Raw genomic sequence first — 14,831 nt, 5'->3', positions numbered from 1 at the left:
ATATACATTCCCTATTGGGCCTCCATTTCCCATATGAGTAATATATAAAAATGACATCTCTAGCCAGGCATGGTGGTACACACCCGCCAATTCGAGCAGTGCGGGAGGCTGAGGCAGGAAGGTCACAAGCTTGAGCCTAGCATGGGCAGTTTAGCAACCTGGACACTCAACAGATGAGAGAGGGAGAGAGAGAGAGAGAGAGCGAGCGCACTGGCTGGGGATGTAGCTCAGGAAAACAGCCCTGGGTTCAATTCCCAGTGATGGATGGGAGACCCCTCTCGCTACACAGACACACAGTAAAACCATATGAGCCCTAAATTTCATTTAAATTCCCATATTCAATCATTTGCTCGATCTTTCAGCACATATTTATGTATATCCTCTATTACATGTTTAACTTCTCACATGTGGTCACAGTATACTAATTACAAAGGGCAAAGTAAAAACAAGACCCAATGTTACAATTTCCATCTAAAAAGTCCCATGCATTCCAGCGTGGGGCTTTGGAAGGAGATCAGGCCATGGGGCACTGAAGTCGTCAGAGGATTAACTGCACGGTAGCCAAGTGTGCTTGCTATTAGGAGGTGGCTCACTGGGGCGGAACCTAGCAGGTCTGGTCTCTTTCGCTCTCTCCCGCCCCCTCCTGTTTCTGCCCTGCAGCCAGTCAACTCTGGTACAAACCCACTGGAAACTGTGATCCGAGTAAGCTCTCCCGCTCTGAGTTGTGTGTGTTGGTATCGCGTCCCAGAGCTTAGGAAAGCTGACAAACATTCCCTGTATCTGCCTTTCCGGTACACTGAGTCATTTGAGTAAATAATGTGGAGGCCACGTGATGGCTGGGCGAGGGAAAGTACCTAAGTCGTGCGCCGCTGCGGAAAAAACCCCGCAGTGTTGGATCCTGGCTGCAGCGCGCCATGGCCCCGTGTGGGAGGCGTGGATCGCAGCCTGGCACGTAGAAAGCACAGCACCCACTCGTCCTGCTTCCTCTCGGGTATTTTTCCAAGTAACGGAAAACTGACCGGCGCAGAGCCCCCACCTCCACGTACATTTCTAGAGAAACCCCACAGAACCAAACGTCCCGCTACTCCGGCTTTTCTAGCAAGAGTTAGAAGCATCCTGAGAGCCAGCATCTCCATGAGTTTAGCTGTCTGCCATGGACGAGAGTCAGAAGTGACATCTGTCACCACACATGACACTGGCTGACAGAAAAAATGGCATCTGTAAGGGAGGATGAAGACAATTCTCCCTCGGGCTCCCAAGTGAGTGTGCCAGGTGTAAGTGCTATGCCAGAGGGGCTTTTCAAATCAGCAGCTGCAGCCGCAGGAGCGCTTAGCCTGAGAAGCAGCCACCAGGTGGCTGCAGCCTCGACACCATCTCTGCATCCAGCAATGCACCCATCTTTCTAGAGAGAAGCTGCGTGCGCCGGATCCGGGCTCCTCTGCCTGCCTACAATTCCTCAGCTCTTCTCCTTAGGGAAAGTGCTCCAACTGCCTTCGGGAACGAACTCTCTCCTCTGATGACATGACGTGACTGTCAAGGAGCAAGCACAGATCTGGTTTGGGACTGTCCCACCCCATTCTCTTCACCATAACGATTGGGCGAGGAGTAGGGCACGTCTCACGCTGAGCAAAAATGTTCAATTAACGCTGACTTTATCAGCACTTTATCTAAAAAACAAAGAAATACAATATTCTAGCTCTGAACTTAAAACTAAAAATACAAGACTGGAGTTTTATAAAATTATTTTGAAATTCTGGAGATTGAACCTTTGCACTGAGCTGTATTCCCAACCTTTTTTGAGTTATTTTCTGTTTTCAAACAGGGTACTGCCAAGTTACTGCACTGCCCAGGCTATGCTCAAACTTGTGATCCTCCTGCCTCAGCCTCCCAGAGAGCTGGGATTACCGACATGTGGCTAAAACCATGCTTCTTTGCAGCTATCTTGTCACACAATTCTAAGAGCCCATGTAAGATGGAGTCAACCGAGAAGAACAAATACAAGCCAGGAGATGGAGAGAGGTAACCTGGATCTTGACGAAACAATGATCATTTTGGACTTTTGCATGCCTGAAGCGGGACCAATCATTTTTGAAATCACTTTGAATTTCAATGAATCTTTTGTTACTTGCATTTGAGAAAATTATGATGCATATGGATGGTACACAGCTAAACAACAGCGGGCTGAGAGCTTCACCTTAATGGAGGGCTTCTGCTTTCTCAACCACTCAGCACTGATGACACATCTGGATTCACACTCAGAGCCCATGACTTGACATCTCAGATGTCGTCGCTATTCTGGTAGAATTGCCCTCCTAGCAATTAATACTGTTAGTCGCCCCACCCAAGGACATTGAAAATCTATGACACTTGGTTAGGAATCGCATACCCCAAAGGATGTGTTCTTTTAAGAATATTTGTTTCTAGTGCTTAATTGAAATAGATGTTGAATACCCTGAGAAACATATAAAATAACTTTCCAAACTGTACTGTGGTAAGAACTTGCATTGCTCTCTCTTTCCTCTGTTCACATATTTTTTAAAAGGCCAAGTTTCCGGCACATAGTTTAAGAAGTTCATTAAATCTGGGGATGGAGCTCAGTGGTGGAGCCCTCGCTTGATGTGTATAAGGCCCTGGGTTTGATCTGCCCCTCTAAAAACATAAAATATAAATGAATCTTACTAGTAAGAGCCTGTGCCTTCCAGCTTACCACGCATGGACTTTTCAGACAGGGATTGGACACATTCCTGACTGTCCTAGGCCAGAGCGGACCCCTCTGTCCCTGTCCCGCCAGCCGCAGGAGTCTCCTTCCAGCCTGCAGTGGGTACAGTGTTCCCCATGGCTAGAGCCCAGGGATTTGGAGTTAGACACTGCTAATGATGGCAGCCAGGACAACCTACTTTATCCTTCTACAGCCTTAGTGTCCTGGTCAGGAAGACGGGCATAGTTGGGTGCCTGCGACACGGGCAGTGCTGAGATTAAACGAGAGAGCACAAGGGAAGGGCTGCGGACCAAGAGGAGGGCTCAGTGCACTAAACCATATGGAAAACATGCAAACAAAGCTTCCAGCTTCCAAGGGGGCCCAAACGATCAGTCACACTTTGCACTGTGCTGCTCTCTGGGGCAGCTAGGAAGGCTCTGGGGTCCACCTTCCATGGCCCATTTGCTGTGTGTCTGGGCCTAGAAAGAACCTTCTCTGAACTCAGCGCTCAGGGCTCTGCCATGGCCCCTGGCTCTGGGGTGTGCAGTCTTAGAACATGAATGTCCATTGGTGACTCTGAACAGGAGCAGCGTGCACAGGGACGCAGGTGACTGTCTACACGGAGCATTTCCTGTGTGCTGCAGCAGTGGGGACCAGAGGTGGGGGCCGGCCCAAGACTGGACGATGGCTTTCCCCAGTTTTTACGTATTTTCTTAGTGCATCTTTGTAGCACATGATGCTCACATTCATCTTAGGGAGTGGTCTACGTACTTAACATCTAATTCTGTTTATTCCCCTTCTCCTCCTTCCCTCCCTGCTCCCTCCATCTCTAGACATCTTCCCACTTGATAACAACCTCCCATTTCCTACTATCTTTTATTTTGTTCTTTTTTCAATTACTTCGGGTTTCTCATAGGAGAGGTTATGTGACACAGTGTTTAAGCGTGTGCGCCTGATTTATTCTACTTAACATTACATTCGTAAGTACGTCCATTCTCATACAAGTGATCTCAAGTCCATCCTTCTTTATGGCACAGCAGTACTCCACTGCACATGTTCAAATACCACATGTTCTCTACCCATTCATCTGTGGGTGGACACAGCAATACCTCCATTCTCAAATGCTTCTGTTTGCAAACAACTCATTTCCCAAACAAAAACATCTGGCAAACTTTTGCTTCTGTTCACAAATTCCATATCAGGTGACAGACACAACCGTGGCCATCTTCCCCATACAAACACAAACACAGCCGTCTTCCCCCAAACTGTAAAACAAATTAAACTCACAAACCGAGGTAGCGCTGTATATGGGCTGCTTCCAAGATTCAGCTACTGTGAGTCGTGCTACTATAAACATGGGTGTGCGTGTAACACTGCAGTATGATCTCTGTGAGTTTTTACTGATTTTAATCTCTGTCACTGTCCTCTGGTACCTATATGATAATCTTATCTGTACATAATCCCAAGTGACCAGATTTTAGGTTCTTCAGGAATACAAAACTCAGATATAATGGCTCTCACAGGTTCCTCTCCATATCCGGTGCCAGGTCCATACTAGCAAAAAAGCACAGGCGAATTGCATCCTGAATTGTGCATTTATCAGTGCCATACCCAAAGCCATGCATCCTTCTTTGTCAATTTCTTTTTAAAATATGTGACATGGTATTTAAGATAGCACAAGATATAAAATAAAACACAGAGAAAACTCTGTGCTCATCCGTTGGCACAAGAAGTAGAACATCATCAATACCGTGAATGTTCCTGTTATTACACCTTCTTAAAGCTGTCCCACCTGTTTGCGGAGAAGCAGAGGAGCACTGTGGTGGCATTTCATTCATGCCTAGGCTCCCTCACACATCGCGCCCTCATCACCACCCTCACGGAGCACATCCTGATATGAAGGCAGATGCTTCTGAGGCCAGAGCTTCCTGGCCCCATGCCCCACCTCCTTCTCCAAGTCGCCCTGCTCCCTGGGGATGAGCAAAAACCCTGCCTTCCACTACCAGAGGGGTGGCTGCAGCCTGATGCCGGCAGCAAGAAGCATTGGTCCTGCGCCAGGTCCCAGCCAAGGCGGAGCCCTGTAAATGTAAATCATCAGACAGCGTGGCAGAGCCAGGATTGGTGCCATTGAGACTGAGCTTCTGCCCCTAGGTCCCCTAAGTCCTCTGGCCCCCTCAGACTTTCCCAAAAGCCTTCAGTGTCAGCTACTACCATGAAAGCAGCTTTGGCCTAGGAGATTAATTTGACAAAGCGTATCTTGAAGTTGGATTAGCAGTGATCCATACACTGGCATGCGGGAATGACAATAAGTCATTAGATATTGAAGCTGTCTCACTCCTAAGCCTTTGTCTCAGCTGGAGGATGAGGAATGAGTGCTGGCCCAGGGTTTGGCTAGTGCTTAAATCTGGGTAAGCCTGTCGTTTTTCAAAATGCCACTGGACAGGCTGCTGGGTCTCTAGAGGCTGGTGGGAGGAGACTTTATCTACTGAGAACCCACCAGAAACAGGGTTATAATGGAGAACCTTCTCATTGTCTTTCAAGTCCCTGTGCCAGCCTCCCAGCTGGCATTCAGAAGTATACAATAACATCTGTGCGGTGACTTTACAATTCAACGTCTCTGCCGATGCCACCAATTCTCACTGTTACCAGCAGTTTTTGTTGACTCCTGGGTGGCAAACCTGCTCTGATCACTCTCTGCAAAGTCCTGTGGCCAAGGAGAAATAGGAGGTGGTCAGAGTTCTGAGCCCTGAAGAAGCCACTAAAGCCTAAACCTGTCTCATGGGATACAGATTTCCATGAAGGCCACTTCAAATGCAGTTACAGTGTATGTGTGCCTTGCTGAAAGTCTCTGAGGGCAGCACACACTGCCAGGAGAGATGGTCAGCTCCTCTCTGGTGATTTACCCCCGAATCAGGTCCTCTCAGTGACAACTGGCTCTTGGTAAAGACATTCTAGATGACCACACCTCGTCAGCACCAGGCCCGCTCGTTTTGACACTTGTTCATTTGACACCTACTATACCCCTGACAGAATATTGCGCATTCCAGGATGCCATGATGAAAAACACATTTCTCCAGTTTAGGTAAGTTTCATCCTGATAGTCATATCCCAAGGGTAGAGTGCAGACTGTGGTCATTCCAAGAGAGATGCCTGGCATAATATTAGGGGTATGAAAGATGAAGAGATGCATCATGCAACTGAGAGCTTCAGAAAAAAGAGCTAGGAACATTTATGTGAAATAGGCTTTGAAGGATGGTATTATAGGATATTGTAGGATGTTCTTGTAGGATATTGTGGGGTATTCACCTTGCGGGATAGTATTGGGTGTTGCAGGACATCCACCTTGTAGGATACTGACACTGTAGAGTAGAGAGTGACGTTAAAATTAGACTGAATATGAGCAAGATGTAGAGATTTGAGTTGTGGAGTCTTTTTAGGAAAAAGCAAATAACATGCTAATTAAATCATAGAGAAGAAATGGAAACAATGGCAATGTGGAAAAAGGAAGAGTAATAGAATAACAGCAACGGTGATAAATATTTATTGAGCTGGGCATGGTTCTAAATGCTTTCTATTTAATAATACACAATCACGGCATATTTGAGAAAATAAGGATATTTGTGTACTGTGTATATCTAGTCTTTCTTGGTATCAATTTGTCACGATGAATCAGACTTTTTTCAAAAAGCACACACATCTAGACCCACCAGTCTCACATAAAGAACTCTCTCTGAGGGAATAGTCACACAAGTGCAGGAAGACATAGCACAACAGCGTCCATGGTGGCACTGTGTGCAAAACCAAAGAACCCCAATCTCTGCTCAATAGGAGACATCTCACTGCTGACCCGACCCTAGCCAGACATCGCAAGTTACTCAGCATGCACATTGAGCCCAAAAGAACTGCAAAAATATATAGTAGAGTGAAACAGAGGATTAATCAATTGTCTAACATAATCCTAACTTGGAAGGCACTTATATTTTCTATTTGCTTATTACATAGAAAGCAATCTGGAAGGATATAAGCAAACTTTCTAAAATAGTTATATATGGATATTTTGTATAAGTTGAATCTTTTTCTTGTCTTTATTTTCTCCCTTTTCAATCATAATCTCACATTATTTTGGGAAGGATAACAAAAAGTAAGATTTAAATAAGAAAATGAACTTTTGGTTTTAAGCAGCTAGATCACACTTCAGTGTTCTCCTGGAACCACTGGCACCTGATTTATACAATCTCAGGGCATCAGAAGACTTTCAGATCTACTGATGGAGGAAAGGCAGACCTTTAACAGCAGAGAATTTGAACCAGAATCTCAGGTCATTCCATCTTTCTGCAGACCCAGAATTCCCTGTATTCTGTGTGTAGGTGGCACAAATGTTAGATGGAGTGGGGAGAACGGTCACCATACTTTTGATAAAATTTGAGAATTGGGAAGGATTTTGAAGGGTGATAGGTCAACCAAAAGGCTTTCAGATTGATGAGGAAATGGTAATTTATAGAAAGCAAGACATGGAAACACCCAGGGATGCTTGCTGCTTCAAATGGATTGTTTTTAAGAAATAATTGCCAGAACTGTATGAACTGGACACTACTCAGTCCCGTAAGTGAGGAAACTGAGACTATGTAATTCTGGCAAGGTCACCCAAGGGTAAGCCAGGCCAGCATGTAGGAGTGCACATTTCATTTCAGTGTAGGGAAGACAGAGGACAAAATGATACTCAACTGTACACAGTGAGTTCCACACCACTAGCAGCAATCGAGCACAGCTTAGATTCCTACTAGGCAATGATTCCAAGGAAACCACATCACTGAAAGTGGTCACATCATTTGAGTACACGGTCACTTGTCAGCCTAGGAGTCCTGTCTTCTTCCTTGCCAGGAGTAAAATGAGGTCTCCCCCTCTTAATATCCAGACACCCTGTGCCAGCACCCTAAGATTCTAGGAATCGATAAAAGGCCATCTACCACACATTTCTCCTCTATCCCTGGCACCATAATGTTCTTTCTTTCTTCTTTTTATTCTTACTGTCCGTCATCCAAAATGCCTCACTCCATAGCTGATTACCTTCCTCTCCTTCCACTACTACCCCGTATCCTGTAAGTCACATATCCTGGGATGCTTTCATTTTTCCTGTTTCACTACTCTTTTTAGGCATTTTCAATCAGTACATATCAGCAGGGATACAGGTCCTAACATCAAGAGAAACAGTGCTATAAAAATAGCATTACAAAACCTTGAAAGCGCCTTTGTTCATAGAAGTCAAAGCCAAGTCCTCCTGTTTTCTCTCAGCAGATATCCTGGAGGCCATTCTTACAAGTTCAAATGGGAATAGTGATCAGAGGCCTGCTCTGATCTTACAATTAAAAAAAAAGACAAAAGGGTAACTGGGACAAATAAGGAACACAGTGACATGCAAGCTTTTCTACATGGAGACAAGAGTTCAGGATGGTCCTAGCTCCATTCACTCATTCTATGTATTCAAAGAGCTTCAGCTGACTACTGAGTACTGTATGTAAAAGATTCTCTACTAAAGACACAGATAACACTTGGGGAAAAAAAGCTGAACAGAGATTGGAGGGGCAGAATGTCCTAATGGCATAAATCTTGACAGACAAGCCACTTGGCATTTGTGGCAATTTTTGAACATTGTCTGATGAACAGTCATGGCATGAATTCAATCAATCCTTCCAATACTGTAAGGAGAATTTCACTAATACCCTTTAATGGATAAATGAGATTCCAACAGTTTAAAACCCATTCACAATGTCACAGAGCCTACAAGTGTGAAGGCCCTGGGTTAGAATCTGCCTCCAAATTCCATGCTTCTTCCATTAGAGGTCAGGTGGAATGAAGAATAATATACCTGGCCTCTTTAGGGAAATTTATTTTCTTTTTACCATTTTAGGAAGGGGAAAATCCTTTAATAATACTCTCTGTTTCTTGTGCTAAGAGCCAAGCAAAAGAGAATCATACCACAATGATATATGCTCATCTATGTTTACAGTAGCACAACTTGTAATAGCTAAAATTTGGAAATAGCCCAATTGCCCATCAAGTGGAGACTGGATAAAGAAGATGAGGGTTTTTTAAAAATATAAAATGGAGTATTATTCAGCCATAAAGAACGAGAAACTAGAGCCATTTATAGCTAAGTGGATGCACACTGATGCCATACTCTTAAGTGAAATAAATAGGATACATATATGTAAGTACCAAATAGTTTCTCTGGTGTGAAAAACTAAAAGTATAAATAAGGATCAAAATGTAAAATTGATATTGTGAAATAGGAAGAAAAAGGATAAAGGAATAGGGGAAGTGGGAAGGGTGGGGGAAAGGAAAGAAGGGTAAAGAAAAAATATGAGAAATGGAAAAAATGGAAACAAAGTCTTTGTAAATAGGGAGGAGTGGAGTGGGTGAAGGGAGGACAGGGGAATGGGAAAAAGTAAGAACCAAGATACATCATATAAAAGTATAAGATCCTAATATGAATGTAACTGTACTGTGCACTTAAAATGTACCCATGAACTTAATGAAAAAAACAAAAGGAAAAGGAGAAGAGAGTGAACAGCTTTCCAGGTTTTGTTTTCCCCATACCCCATCCCCAGCACGTTAGGTACGCTTGTCTGTGGGGCTCACCTTTCTCACGATGCCTCCTGCTTCTTCTTGGAATATCTCTCCTGTCCTGTAAATGAAATCAAATGTGAATGAAAACTCTGATATCAGTCAGATCCTTGCTTAGACTCTCTCTGATTTATCGCACAATGACACATTTTCTTAACCAAAATTCAAACGGACTCTTTTAAAATTCTGCCATTTAACCCACCTTGAACATATCATAACCCAGGAATCAGAGACCTTGGTTTTTATGCCCCTCCCCGACCAGTCAGGAGCTGCCTGAGCTATTGGCATGAGCCCCTCCTCCACACAGGCCTCTTTGCCACCAACAGACCAGTGAGGACCACAGCTGTGGGGGGGCTTCCAGTAACCCACCCCACCCCCCATCTGTGCCTCTGGCTTCCTGGCTACACCTGTTCCTCATCTACACTGCAAAGGCACAGGGGGTCTTAAAGGCCATTGCCCTGAGCTAGAGTAGAAATGAATAATAGTAAGAGGGACTTACTCCTTCTAAGTCCCCATCCCAAAGGGTAAAGTTACTATATTGATCTGTTTACCCATTATAAACATATTTTGGGCTAGTCTCCTATTTAATTTTATTTCACACTGTGAAAGGAGATAGATTAATGACTACCACAAATTGTCATTTTCTAAGCTGCGTTTGATTCTATTGTTATTGATAATTCTATCACTTGGGCTAGTGTTATGATTGATCTAATCAGTTATTTTTTATGATATAATGAAAATGAGTTTGCCCCAAAGTTATTAGAGACTCAAATCAAAGACCAGCTATATCTGGAAGACACCTTGAGAAGCAATCATTCCTTAAGGGTTCTAAATACAAGAAACAAAGATACCTACAATAAGTAACATCAAAGTATTAATCCAGGAATTAAACCAAGGACCATATCAATAACAATAATAGAAATGAAAAGATATTTAAATAAGACACAGACTTCCAGCTTACCAAAGGCAAATTCTGAGGAAAACAAAATGGAAAAGTATGATAATCAACCACCTGAACAATCTGAACTGATAGCACAGGAAGTGAAAAAACAGCTACATTAGACTCTAGAAATATTCAAATCAGAAAGAATTTTCCAGATAAAAACCTGATTATAAACTCTAGAACAGAAAGAGATTTTTAAAAATAGATGAGGTCAGGACCATGATGGAAGCCATGAATGCTCAGCAAAGGAACAAAAGAGAAACCATAGGCTCAACATAAAAAAGAAATGGAATCCATGAAACAGAGTCAAACTGATATACAGGAGATTAAAAACTTTTAAAAGTATAAATACCAGACTAATCCAATCTGAAGTCAGAATATCAGATATGGAAGACAGGATGGTGGTCAGTGACCATGAAAAGAGAGATCTCTTAAAAATACTAAGGGACCATGAGAAAGCAATCCATCAGCTCCCAGATACGCAGAGAAGAATAATATAAGATTAATAGGATTCGAAGAAAAAGCAAGAGAAAGCACAAACGACACAAAAAACTGTTCAGAATTAATGATAGAAAACTTCCCAAACAGAGGAAAAGAACCTGACATACAGATAAGTGAGGCATATAGGACTCCAACTAGTTATGACTTTAAAATAAACTACAACTAGACATATAATAATCAAGATCCCTGAAACCCAACAGAAGTACAAAATACTACAAGTACTTAGAGAAAAGAAACAAATTACATGCAAAGGAAAACCCATCAGAATCACAACAGACTTTTCAACACAAACCTTAAAGGCAAGGAGAGCCTGGAGTGAGGTATTCCAAGCTTTAAAAGAAAATAACCTCCAATCTAGGCTGATGCATCCTGCAAAACTATCTTTCAAAACTGATACAGAAATAAGATACTTGCATGACAAAGAACACCTAAGAAACTTCATGAATACAAAACCAGCCCTCCAAACAATTTTTTAAAATATCCTAGAAAAAAACAATGAAGGTCACAACTCCATGAGGCCCAACAGAGCAAATTTGATAGGCAAGAATTTTAAAGGAGAGGGAGAAAAATAAAAAATAATCAATAGGAAAATAACATGACAATGATGTGAGTACATATCATTTATAACCATCAATGTCAATGGCCTCAATTCACTAATCAAAAGAAATAGACTGGCAGAATGGACAAACAAGCAAAATCAAACAATAGGCTGTATACAAGAAACACACCTACTTGAAATAGAAACTCACAGACTAAAAGTAAAAGGATGAAAGACAGTTCTCCATGGGATAGGAGCCCAGAAAAAAGCAGGTGTACTATCTTATTTGCAGACAATTGAATTTCAAACCAAAACTAATTAAGAGAAACAGAGAAGGTCACTACATCCTTGTTAAGGGAACAATCCAATAGGAAAAGATGACAATCATAAATATATATGCACCAAACACTAATGCCCCCAACTATACAAAACAAATATTAAGGGACATGAAATACTATAAGTACTAATACAATTGTAGTGGGGAACCTCAATACCCCACTGTCACAAATAGACAGATAATCTAGACTAAAAATCAGCAATGAAATACTAGAACTGAACCAAGCTTTTGAACAAATGGACTTAATAGACATCTACAGAGTGTTCCATCCCACAAAATCAGAATATACATTCTTTTCAGCTGCACATGGGTCATTCTCAAAAATAGACCACGTGCTAGCTCATAGAACATGTTTAAGTAAATGCAAAGAAACTGAAATTATCCCATATATATTATCAGAGCATAGTGCAATTAAACTGGAGATGGATAGTTTAAGAAATCTTAAGAACTTCACAAACACATGGAAATTGAATAAAATAAAACTCCTGAACAACCAATGGGTCACAGCAGAAATTAAAGAAAAAATTAGACAGCTTTTAATGATAATGCTAGTACAACATATAGGAATCTATGGGATACAATGAAAGCAGTTTTACATGGGGAATTCATAGCAGTAAATGCCCACAGTAGGAAAGCTCAGTGAATTCAAATAAACAATCCAATGGTGACTCTTAAGCTCCTGGAAAAAGAAGAGCAAGAGAAACCCAAAGCTCATACGAGGGAGGAAATTATAAAGATCGGAGCAGAAATCAATGCAATGGAGACTAAGAGAATGATTTTTAAAAAATCAATGAATTGAAGAGTTGGTTTTTCAAAAGAATAAATAAGTCAATAAACCCTCAGCCAACCTTAACAATGAAAGGAAAGAAAAGGCAAATTCATGCAATTAGGAATGAAAATGGTGAAGTAAAAACAGATCCAGCAGAAATCCAGAGGATCATAAATACTTATTTTGAGAACCTGTACTCTATTAAATGGAGAACACAGAAGAAATGGACAGATTGCTAGACACATACAAATTACCAAAGTTGAAAAAAGAAGATATAAAAATTCTAAACACCCCAATTACCATCAGTGAAATTGAAAATGTAATTAAAAATTCACCAACAAAGAAAAGCTCAGGTCCTAATGGCTTCACTGTGAAATTCTACAAGACATTTAGAGAAGAACTATTTGCTACTACTCTTTAAACTTTTAATGAAACTGAAAGAGAAGCAATACTTCCAAATTCATTCCTGGAAGCAAGTGTTACTATGATTCTAAAATCAGGGAAAGACCCAACCAAAAAAGAGAACTATAGGCCAATCTCAATGAAGAACATAGTTGCAAAAATCTTCAATAAGATACTGGCAAACAGAATACAGAGGGTCATCAAGGAGATCATACACCCTGACCAAGTAGATTTATTCCAGGGATGCAAGGATGGTTTGACATACATAAATTAATAAATGTAATACACTATATTAGCAGAGTCAAGGACAAAAACCACATGATCATCTCAATAGATGCAGAAAAAGCATTTGACAAAATTCAACACCCAATCATGATAAAAACTCTGCAGGAAATTGTTCTTTATATCAACTTGATAAAGGAAACATTAGCCACAGCAATTAGACAAGAGAAAGAACTAAAAGCAACAAAGATAGGATAGGAAGAAGTGAAACTGTCATTATTTGCTGGTGATATGATACTGTACATAGAAGACAAAAAACTCCACCAAAAGACGTCTAGACTTAATTGACAGATTCAATAAAGTAGATGGATACAAGGTAAACACTAAAAATCCAACAGCCTACGTGTACACAAATAACAGACTCATTGAGAGTAAAATTAGGGAAATAATCCCTTTCAACACAGCATCCAAAAAATGAAATATCTAGTGAATCAATCTAACAAAGGAAACAAAAGATCTCTACATTGAGAACTACAACGCTCTGAAAAAAAGAGATTGAAGAGGATATAAGAAAATGGAAAGACATCTCTTATTCCTGTGTAGGAAGAACCAATATAGTGAAAATGGACGTATTTCCTAAATTGCTATACAGGGCTGGGGATTTAGCTCAGTGGTTTGGTGGCCTGCCTCGCAAGTGCAAGGACCTGAGTTCGATCCTCAGTACCACAAAAAATAACAACAACAACAACAAAACAAAACAAAACAAAAAAACAAAATCGCTAAACAGATTCAATGCAATCCCTTTTGAAATCCCAACAGTATACTTCACAGAACTACAGAAAACAATACAAGAATTCATTTGGAACCAGAAGAGACCTAGAATAGCAAAAGCAATTCTAGACAACATAGACATGGCAGCAGGTATCACAATCCCCATCTTGAAATTATACTATAAAGCCACTGTGATAAAAACTGCATGGTACTAGCAAAGAAACAGACCCAAAGATTAGTGGAATAGATTAGAAGATGCATAAACAACTCCTGACATACTCACTTACCTCCTCTTTGACAAAGGAGCCAACCATTCTCACTGGAGGAAAGATAGCCTTTTTCTTCTTTTTATTGAGTTTACTGGTACAATCTAGGTATACAATACAGTTACATTCATCATTGGGATCCTGTACCTTTACATAATAGGTCTTGATTCTCGTTTTTTCCACTTGTCCCTTCACCCTCTCCTCCCCTCCCAATTTACAAACACTTTATTTCCATTTTTTTCAGTTTCTCATATTTTTTTCCTCTCCCTTATTACTTTTCCCCCACCCTTTCCACTTTCCCTACACCTTTAGCCCTTTACTTCCTATTTCACATTATTAATTATCACATTAGGATCCTGTATACTATTATAGTTTTTCACACCAGAGAAACTATTTGGTATTTCAGTTAAAGAAATCTCTGTATGAACATTAAAAATAGGGAATCCTAAAATACAACTAAAAAGGAAAGTAAAAGAGAAAAGGCAATGATGTAACATTAAAATAATCCCTAATTCTGGAGATGAAAATGGTCCCTTAACATTTAAATTGCTTCTTGCTCTTGTAGTCTTATCTTATTCTTTTTTTCATTATGTAGAGAATACTTTATTAGTTTCTGTAATCAAACCCACGTAGACATGACCTTACATATTTAGTGCAATGCGGTACCCCTGTACACATGGAAAAAAAATTTAAAAATTAACATTTCTAGACCAATATGGCTGTCCATTTCTGTACAAAGCCAACTCAACACAGTAAATTG

Source organism: Fukomys damarensis, unplaced genomic scaffold (assembly GCF_012274545.1).
Source record: "Fukomys damarensis isolate Sample0158 unplaced genomic scaffold, DMR_v1.0_HiC HiC_scaffold_28, whole genome shotgun sequence".
NCBI classification, from domain to species: Eukaryota; Metazoa; Chordata; class Mammalia; order Rodentia; family Bathyergidae; genus Fukomys; species Fukomys damarensis.
This window is presented reverse-complemented; position numbering follows the sequence as displayed.